Source organism: Pan paniscus, chromosome 12 (genome assembly GCF_029289425.2).
Source record: "Pan paniscus chromosome 12, NHGRI_mPanPan1-v2.0_pri, whole genome shotgun sequence".
In the NCBI taxonomy this organism is placed as follows: Eukaryota; Metazoa; Chordata; class Mammalia; order Primates; family Hominidae; genus Pan; species Pan paniscus.
Window position 1 is genome coordinate 15,858,452 of NC_073261.2, and position 10,562 is coordinate 15,869,013.

Genomic DNA, 10,562 nt, shown 5'->3' on the forward strand with positions numbered 1-10,562 from the left:
ATGTCGCATGGCCAGCAAGAGAGAGAGAGTGGGGAGGAGCTACACACTTTTAAACAACCATATCTTGTGAGCATTCACTCACTATCACTAGGACAGTACCAAGGGGGATGGTGCTAAACCATTCATGAGAAATCTGCCCCCATGATCCAGTCACCTCCCCACCTTCAACATTGGGGATTACAATTCAACATAGATTTGAGCAGGGACACAGATTCAAACCATATCAAAGACTGAACAAAACCTCTGAGAAATATGAAATTATGTAAAGAGACCAAATCTATGACTCATTTCCGTCCCTGAAAGAGAGGAAGAGAAACCAAGCAACTTGGAAAACATATTTCAGGATATTGTCCATGAAAATTTCCCCAACCTTGCTAGAGAGGCCAACATTCAAGTTCAGGAAATACAGAGAACCTCCGCAAAATTCTACACAAGATCATCATCCTCGTGACAGATAGTCATCAGATTCTCCAAGGTCAAAATGAAAGGAAAAACGGTTAAGGGCAGCTGGAGAGAAGGGGCAGGTCACCTACAAAGGGATCTTTTTTGTTTGTTTTTGAGATGGAGTTTCGTTCTTTTTGCTCAGGCTGAAGTGCAATGGCACGATCTCAGCTCACCACAACCTCTGCCTCCCAGGTTCAAGTGATTCTCCTGCCTCAGCATTCTGAGTAGCTGGGATTACAGGCACGCACCACCATGCCTGGCTAATTTTGTATTTTTAATGGAGACGGGGTTTCTCCATGTTGGTCAGGCTGGTCTTGAACTCCCGAGCTCAGGTGATCCACCTGCCTTGGCCTCCTGAAGTGCTGGGATCACAGGTGTGAGCCACCGCGCCCAGCCCTACAAAGGGGTCTTTAGGCTAACAGCAGACCTATCAGCAGCAACCCTACAAGCCAGAAGAGATTAGAGGCCTATATTCAGCATTCTTAAAGAATTTTCAACCAAGAATTTTATATCCAGCCAAACTAAGTTTCATAAGCAAAGGAAAATTACATCCTTTTCAGACAAGCAAAGGCTAAGGGAATTTGTTACCACCAGACCTGCCTTACAAGAGGTCCTGAAGGGAGTGCGAAATATGGGAAGTAAAGACCATTACTGGCCACTGCAAAAACACACTTAAAAGTACATAGGCCAGTGACACTATAATGCAGCCACACAAACATGTCTGCATAATAACCAGCTAACAATGTTATGACAGGATCAAATCTGCATGTATCAATACTAACCTTGAATGTAAATAGGCTACACACTCCAGTTAAAAGGCACAGACTGGAAAGCTGATATAGAAACAAAACCCAATGGTATGCTGTCTTCAGGAGGATCATCTCACATGCAATGATGCCTTTAGGCTCAAAGTAAAGGAACGGAGAAAAATCTACTAAGCAAATGGAAAATGTAAAAAGACAGGAGTTGGCTATTCTAATTTCAGGCAAAACAGACTTTAAACCAGCAAAGATTTTTAAAGACCTATGAAGTGACTTAAATAACCACACGATAATAGTGGGAGACATTAAACACTCCACTCACAGTATTAGATCGTTGAGGTAGAAAAGTAACAAAGATGTTTGGGACCTGAACTCTATACTTGACCAAATGGACCTAGTAGACATCTGCAGAAGTCTCCACCCAAAAACAGAATGTACATTCTGCTCATCTGCACATAACACATACTCTAAAATTGACCATACACCCGGGCATAAAATAATCCTCAGCAAATTAAAAAGAAAATCACCCCACTCACACTCTCAGACCACTGTGCAAGAAAAGTAGAAATCAATGCTAAGAAAATCGCTCAAAACTATACAATTACATGGAAGTTAACCTGGTCCTGAATGACTTCTGGGTAAATAATGTTGTAAATAGTGTTGTGAAGACTTTCCCTTATGTTTTCCTCTATGAGCTTTATAGGTTTAGCATTTACATTTATGTCTTTGATCCGTTTTGTGCTAATTTGTGTATGTTGTCTAAGACGGTGGTCCAACTTCACTGTTTTGCATGAGGAGATCCAGTTTTCCTAGCACCATTTGTTGAAAGACCGTCCTTCCTTCATTGAATGGTCTTGGTACTTCTGTCAACAATTATTTACCATAGACGTGAGGGTTTATTTCTACCCTCTCCACTGTGTTCCATTGCTCTATATGTCTATCTTTTATGCTGTTAGCACACTGTTTTGATTACTATCACTTTGTATTGAACTCAGGAAGTGTGAGTCTCCCAAATTTGTTCTTTTTCAAGATTTTGGCTATTTGTTCCTTCAGATCCCATATGAATTTTAAGACAGATTTTTCTATTTCTGGAAAAAAACATCAATTTGAATTTGATAGAGATTGCATTGAATACATAGATTGCTTTGGGTAGTAATAACATCTTAACAATATTGTCTTCCAGTCCGTTAACATGGGATGTCTTTCCATTTATTTATGTGCCTTTGATTTCTTTCAGCAGTGTTTTATAGTTTCTGTTACACAAGTCTCACCTCTTTGATTAAATTAATTCCTAAGTACATTTGGCCCTTGAATAACAGAGGAGTTAGGGTTACTGACCCCTGCAGTAAAATCTGCATATATAGATGCAGTCAAAAATCTGCATATAACTTTTCACTCCTCAAAATCATAACTAATAATAGCCTACTGTTGATGGGAAGCCTTACCAAGAACATAAACAGTCGATTAACACACAAGTAGACTCTCTCTATATATATGTTTCCAAATTGTAGTGAATCTCCAAAAAATTTTCCAGTGTATTTATTGAAATCTATATATAAGTGGATTCATACAGTTCAAACTTGTGTTGTTCAAGAGTCAACCATATTCTATTCTTTTTGGGTACTGTAAATGGAATTGTTTTAATTTCCTTTTTAGACTGTTCATTGTTTGTGTGTAGAAATACACCTGATTATTGTGTGTTGAGGTTTTCTACATAGAAGATCATTGGGGGGATACTTTTTTAACATGATAAAATATGCTATACCTTAATAGGAATGCACCATACTCAATAAGGCAAACAGTAGAGGCATTTCCACTAGAAGAGTCTATGTTCCATTGAGACTGCCTGGTTTCTAAACCTTGAGTAGAGTTCCCTTCTGAAAACATCTGCCTTTGGGGTGAGGTTCATTTAAGAATGTCCTTGATGAAGCAGTAACAATTATTAATGTTATTAAACCTCATATACAGTCTTTTCAATATTATGCCTAGAGAATGGGAAGATAGATGAAGTACTTCTGCAACTGTATTCCTAAGAAAAGTACATGTGCTGTGTTATCTGAGTTGCAAGCTGAATGAGTTGTTTTTCATGACTGCTATTTTTACTTGAAAGAACAACTGAGAGCTGGGTGTGCTGGTATGAGCCTGTAATGCCAGCTGCTGTGGAGGTGGAGGCAGGAGTTTGAATTCAGGTCCAGCCTGGGTAACACAATAAGACCCTATCTCTACAAAAACAAAAACAAAAACAAAAAAAAACCACAAGAAACCAGACACACATACAAACACAAACCCAAACAAAGAAACAAAACCAAGGGGCAACATTTTTTTTCAGATATAGATGTTTGACAGGAACTTTTTCAGAAATGAACAGAGTGACCCTGTCACTTTGAGGAGGACAACTGAAAATAGTTGTCATCAATGATAAAATTCAAGCTTTTAAGCAAAAATTATAATTTTAGAACATCTGATCTGTCCCTGTGAGCTTGAAAGCTTTCCTGTACCTAAAGACTGTTTTGGCAAGATTCATTGGTGATATTAAAGAATGTAACTTTTTAAAAACACTCTACTATATAATGAAACATGTGGAAGATCGCGTAGATTAGTAAGCTGATATTTTCTAAATAAACAATGCACAATATGACAGAATTATACATGCATAAAGCACCCATCCAACCTACAAAGACCAATGGATTTTAATGTAACAGTATAAAAAGTTCATTGATGTGGTTTCAGATTTTATACTGCAACTTGAAAATGTTTCCATTTGCTTTTAATATTCATTTGCCCATCACTTTATTTTTAGCTTTTCTTTTTTTTTGAGATGGAGTCACCCAGGCTTGAATGAAGTGGCACTATCTTTGCTCACTGCAACCTCTGCCTTCTGGGTTCAAGTGATTCTCATGTCTCAGCCTCCTGAATAGCTGGGATTACAGGCATGTGCCACCATGTCTGGCTAATTTTTTTGTATTTTTAGTAGAAGTGGGGTTTCACCATGTTGGCCAGGCTGGTCTCGAACTCCTGAGCTCAAGTGATCCACCCGCCTTGGTCTCCCAGAGTGCTGGGATTACAGGTGTGAGCCACCGCGCCTGGTCTGTTTTTAGCTTTTCTGAATAATTTTTAGGTTTGTTTCTTGTATGGAACATATGTAGTTGGGTTTTGCTCTGCGGGCTCAACCAAAAATCTTTTTCTTTTGATAAGTGGATTAAGACCATTCACATTTGTTGAAATTACCAAATGTTTGGTTTAGTTTCTGTCATTTTATTGTTACTGTGTTTCTTTCTCTATAATGTGTTTTCTTTGTTTTCTATTAAATTTTTCTTTCTTCATCTCATTTTTTGTTCTCTTTCTGCTTTTGTCCGATAATGTTTATCATGTTTCCATTCAAATGTATTCTTTCTTGTAATATAGTCTTCATTTGTAATATAATTTTTTTCTTGTTTGCCATGTCTGAGGTTAGTCAACTCTTGTCTCATTATTTGTATTTTTTTTTTTTGCTTCAGTTCTAATCTTAGTTTTTGAATTTCAATTCAGAATGTTCTTTAATTTTCCCAAAGAAGGGTGTTTAATTCTGTTTGGATTTTTGCTTGTTTTCTTCAGCTATATGTTTTTTGTTGTTGTTGTTTTGGGAGATGAGAACTGGGAGTAAGGGCGGCTCCGCTGGTAATTTTCATGAGCTGATGTATTTTTGTTCTCTGTTTTCTTCTGTAGGTAGCAATGTACAGATAAAGAGTACTTTAACGCCCATGCCTGTTCAAGACTGTTCAAGACTGGTGATTTGGAGTAGTTTACAAGATTCCTCATTCAGAGTGCCCTCTTGTGTGACTGGGGTGATGTGCAGCTTCCATAATGGATGGGACAGAGAGCTGGGATCTAATGTACAAGTGAAGGGCTTGGTCTTCCCTGAGACATTCCAGCCATTGGAATAGGAGAGGAGCATATATGGCAGAGGTGATGGCTGGTGGGTAAATGTGATAGTAAATTGTAGAAACCTCTTCTGATTGATTGGATTTCCTTCATAAAATAGGAAGCAAGGTTAGGCTGAGTGAGGGTGAGTAAAGAGGTGGAGGAGGTTTGAGGAGAGAGAACTGCTCGGAAGACACTGGTAGATGGACCATAAAAACAGAGTTAGTTCTCTTTATGACATTAAATAGTTTTACAACATATTTTTAATGGTTCACAATTTCATTTTAGGGCTTAAAATAAATTATGGTTCTATGATTTTTTAAACCAGTTTCCTATTGTTAGACATTTGTTTCCAGTTTCTTACTATTATAAATAAAGTGAAACAATATCTCTTACTATACCATTTCTAAATTTAGAGTTCGTAACTTTTCTGTTGTTAAAATATAAGAATATTTATCTTTCTCATTGGTTTATAAACTGTAGTCAGATTATACACTTGTGTGAGTTACAGACTTTAGGAGTGTGATGGTATCATTAACACAAGATTCAAATACAAATGTTCCAAGTACAAATAATAATGAGATTCTAAATATGTAGTTTTATATAGTAATATTGATTATTGGTTATTATTAGACAAATACTATGAAATGGAAACTCGTCATTATATTGTTTTATTGTTGGGAAAAGTAATAGTATTACCAACTTGCTGGACATACAGAGTACACCAAAGCTAGTGATACTTCTTAGCAAAGTCCTATTTGAAAATAGGAATCAAAGTTATTTTCATTGTTATCTAATCCTGCTAAAGCAAGAAAGGGAATTGCATGTACTCCAAGCAAAGGTTTATCAGACAAGACGAAAGAAAGCAGGAAACAAGGGTAAATCCTAGGCCCTTAGAAGCAGGAAACTGAGGAATGGAGAGCAAGTCATCTCTCAGTGCCCTTTTGCTGTCTGCCCAGGTTGATTGGTTCGCTTCTCAGCTGTGGCTCGGGAGGTGGGCAAGGCACTTCTTATTTAAGTCTCGTAACAACCTTATACAGTGGATAATGCAATTCATTGCATAGAAAGGGAATAAATAGGAATGCTTAATTTTTTAATTTTCATGAGCCTTGTCAATACTTGTAATTAATCTTATACTACAGTCTAGCAGTTTACTTCCTAATATTACTCATGTATAGTTTGATACTTATAAAGTATAGATTTTATATATAAAGTTTATATATAAGGAAAAAAAATAATTGTTATATTTCTGAGGCAGTACCCATCTCACTTGTAAACTTAAAAGACACCGCAGAGATTTGAGGGACTCAGAAGTCAAATAGAGTAGGTTAAAAACCTCTTATTTTTCAAATAATTGTTTTAAGAAACAAGCATACCTGTGTAAGTGAAATATCTTAATTTGTGTTGAATCAAGTTAGGAGACAGAGATTCTCATGAATGTGTCCTGTGTTCTCAAAGCAGCTGCTAGCCTGTGGGTCTCCTACCTGGGTTATGGCAGCACCTCACAGCCAATCACTGGCCTCCATTCTCCCCTTTCCTCTGTACAGTTTGCTCTGGTTCCTCAGAGCAGATTTCCGAGTATACTGCTTCAGCCATGCCCCCACTGTGCCATTCCCTGAACCAAGAGCCATTCGTCTCAAGAGCCATTCGTCCAAAGTACTCTATCACCTAGCCATTGTAGCCATACCAAGCCGGGCTTCCTACTTCCCTCTGCTCCCCTTGGTTTCCTCCTGTGAAGTAAATCTCACTGACCCTTGATGCAGCTCCAAGCATATATAATATATATATAATAAAACCATAGTCTAAAAAATTCAAACCAGGAGAAATAAAGCCAGAAAGTTGTATGGGAAAAATCTGCACAGATTTATTTGGCCAGCATGGTTATCATGGCTCTATTGAATTTATCCTTGACCGTCTTTAAAGCCAAAGCAAACGGGATAAAGTGATCAACTACTTACCTCTCAATACCAGAAAGGAGGCAGGAGGCAAAATCTCTCAATAATTTCATAAAAACAATTCTTAGCTGGGCGCAGTGGCTCACACCTGTAATCCCAGCATTTTGGGAGGCTGAGGTGGGCGGATCACGAGGTCAGGAGATCGAGACCATCCTGGCTAACATGGTGAAACCCCATCTCTACTAAAAATACAAAAAATTAGCCGGGCGAGGTGGCGGGCACCTGTAGTCCCAGCTACTCGGGAGGCTGAGGCAAGAGAATGGTGTGAACCCCAGGGGGCGGAGCCTGCAGTGAGCTGAGATCGCACCACTGCACTCCAGCCTGGGCGACAGTGAGACTCCGTCTCAAAAAAAAAAAAAAAAAAATTCTTAAGTGGGTCTTCATTATGGAAATCACAGAATAGAATGGACAGAATTCTCATTTCTAAAATTCTGTGTGACAGGTTTCATATGGGTCTTTTTATGGTCAGTTACTAAAAGCCACATAATAGTAGAACTCAATTTTTTTTTTTTTTTTTGACAGAGTCTTGCTCTGTTGCCCAGGCTGGAGTGCAGTGGTGCGATCTTGGCTCACTGCAAGCTCTGCCTCCCGGGTTCAAGTGATTCTCCTGCCTCAGCCTCCCAAGTAGCTGGGACTACAGGTGCATGCCACCACACCCTGCTAATTTTTTGTATTTTTAGTAGAGACTGGGTTTCACTGTATTAGCCAAGATGGTCTCGATCTCCTGACCTCGTGATCCACCCACCTCGGCCTCCCAAAGTGCTGGGATTATAGGTGTGGGCCACCGCACCCGGCCAGAATTCAATTTTTATCTGTTGGTGAGATAATATAGGTCAAGTATATAGCCTTTTGGTGTTTTAACTTGATCCAATTGTAGAACTTTAGGAATTCAGACCCTGAGATGTTAAATGACTGTCCCCTGTTTTAATAGGTTTCCTGACTTTCAGCATAATTGTCTTAGTTCACTGACTAGTTTCTTATAAGCATAACCACTGGGGGGTTACGTGCAAGGATTTCTTCAGGCCGGGTGCAGTGGCTCACACCTTGAATCTCGGCACTTTGGGAGGCCAAGGCAGGAGGATCACTTGAGTTCAGGAGTTTGAGACCAGCCTTGGCAACATAGCAAGATCTCATCTTTACAAAAAATTTTTAAATTAGCCAGGCATGGAGGTGCATACCTGGAGTCCCAGCTACTTGAGAGTCTGGGGCAAGAGGATCACTGGAGCCCATGAATTCGAGGTTGCAGTGAGTCCTGATTGTGCCACTGCACTCCAGCCTGGGCAACAGAGCCTTGTCTCTTAAAAAAAAAAAAAAAAAGGATTTCTTCTGAGTTGTGCTTGCTGAACTCAAAATACTAGGTGATTTGGTAATGCGCCTAAAGAGCATGGGGCTCCTCCTGCCAATTATAAGCAAAGACATCACATTTGGAGTTTGGCAAGATCAGAATATCTCAGGTTGAGCACCTGCTGAATGCTAGGATTGTGTCTATGCATTTTAAATCTATTTTTAATCTTTGCTACAGTCTTATAATAGGGATTATGACACCAGAACAGAGACAGCTGTCTTAAGATTTCAAGGGGTGCTAGCTGAAGAAAACAGAGAGGAAAGTTGGGAAGAAGCTGGATCCTTGATAACAGCTGAGCCATGGACTTAACCAGTCTTAGATGAGCGATACCCCACCTTCAGATTTCATGTCATACCACCTGAAATAATATATTTTCATTATTGTTGAAGCCATTTTGATTTGGGTTGTCTACTATGCTACCTGCAGCCAAAGGGAAACTAATAAATGTGAACTAAGAAGCAAACCTACATTCTTCTTCCCAAAGTCCATGTTTCTCCCCCTCGCCATCCTCTTCACCAAAAACTACATTCATTGTATTCAGCTCCCGCAAAGAGCACACATTAAGAAACAGGTTTAAGGAAGTGTTAGACACTGAATGTATGCGACCCCCAAAATTCATGTGTTGAAATCCTGACTCCTAGGACTAACTATTAGGAGGTAGGGCCTTTGGGAGATGATTGGGTTTTGAGGGTGGAGCCCCTCATGAATGGGATTAGTGCCCTTATAAAAGAGGCCCTGGGGAGCTGTCTCCCTTTTCCACCATGTGAGGACACAGCAAGAAAATGGCTGTCTACAAAGCAGGAAGCAGGCCCTCACCACACACTAATATACCAGCACCTTGACCTTGACCTCCCCCCGTCTCCAGAACTGTGAGGAGTAAGTGTTGTTTAAGCCACCTAGTCTGTGGTATTTTTGTTATAATAGCCCAAATGGACTAAGAAATGAAGAGAAAGTAAGATGGGGAGGGCTATTTTCATAATAAGGAGCAGAAAACTAGGAAGAGTAGATATATTTAGAAGGGTTAAGAGGAGAGGGGAGAATGTATATGTTTGGATAGGGAGGGACAAGATGCCCAACTCATCTTAAAAGTGCTGTTGATTCCTGTGAAATTTGTAACACTCATTTACATTATTTAAAAATAAACTAAATTCGAACTTGTCTTGGAGGCATGAAAGAAAAAAAAAGACATGTTTTTAGTTATTGTATGTTACTCTGAGTTACACATTATTTAACATCTCTGAAACTGGAATATATTTTACAATTGATAGACTCATTTTAATTAGCAGGTTATTGTTTTCTTAGCAGTACATAAGAAATGGTGAATCTTATTGATTCAGTGGCATTTAGATTCTATTAAATATAATTTTTAACTGAAGTTGTACATAGTTAAATAAAAGTTTACTATGAAATAAAGTTTGTTATGGAGTTTATTATGGATGAGTGAATTATAAAAGCATAATGAAGGTTTTTTCAATGAAAAAGAGTGGTTCTTTGCCCCCTCTCCTTTCTGTAGGCAGAGTTCTAAGATGGCTCCCAAGATTCCTCTTCCCTAGTGTATACGACCTACATAATTCCTCCTCTTGGATGTGGGCATTATTATGAATATGATGGATTTCACTCCCATGATTAATTTTTATTATATGGCAAATATGAAGATTTGACATTTGATGCAATTAAGGTCTCAAATCAGTTGATTTTGACTTTAAAAAAATGTGGGGCAGATTATCATGGGTAGACCTCAATGAATCAGGTGAGCCCTTTAAAGAGACTGGGCCCTTTCTGAAGTCAAAGATAGGAAGCATCAGAGAGATTCTGCTATTAGCCTTGAAGAAGTAAACTGCCATGCATCTAGGACTTGTGGACAGCCACTAGTAGCTGAGGGCAACCCCCAGATGACAAGAAGTGGAGATTTCAGTCTTATAACCACAGCCACTTAATCTGTCAGCAACCTGAATGAGCTTGGAAGAGGTGCTCCAGGCTTATTTTGTATCTTCCCACCATAGCCCTCAGATCAGCCATTTCTCCAAGCAGCCCAGATTCCTTTTAGTTAAGAATAGCATTTACAAACCAATACTGGTCGCTAGATGTGTTCATTACTACTGAATGTCACTGCATCTAGTGCCTTCTTAAGACACAACTAGGGAATATGTGTCTTGT

At 39.0% G+C, this 10,562-nt stretch overlaps 1 protein-coding gene across 1 annotated transcript in view; it reads left to right on the plus strand.

Moving 5' to 3' along the window:
* ZC3H8 (zinc finger CCCH-type containing 8) overlaps positions 1–6,476 on the plus strand; it is a 49,403-nt gene extending 42,927 nt beyond the window's left edge. The window contains exon 9 of the mRNA XM_003804792.6: positions 4,911–6,476. The gene's annotated coding sequence lies outside the window, so the exon portion shown is untranslated. The remainder of the gene's footprint in view (positions 1–4,910) is intronic.
* The last annotated feature ends 4,086 nt before the right edge of the window (positions 6,477–10,562 follow it).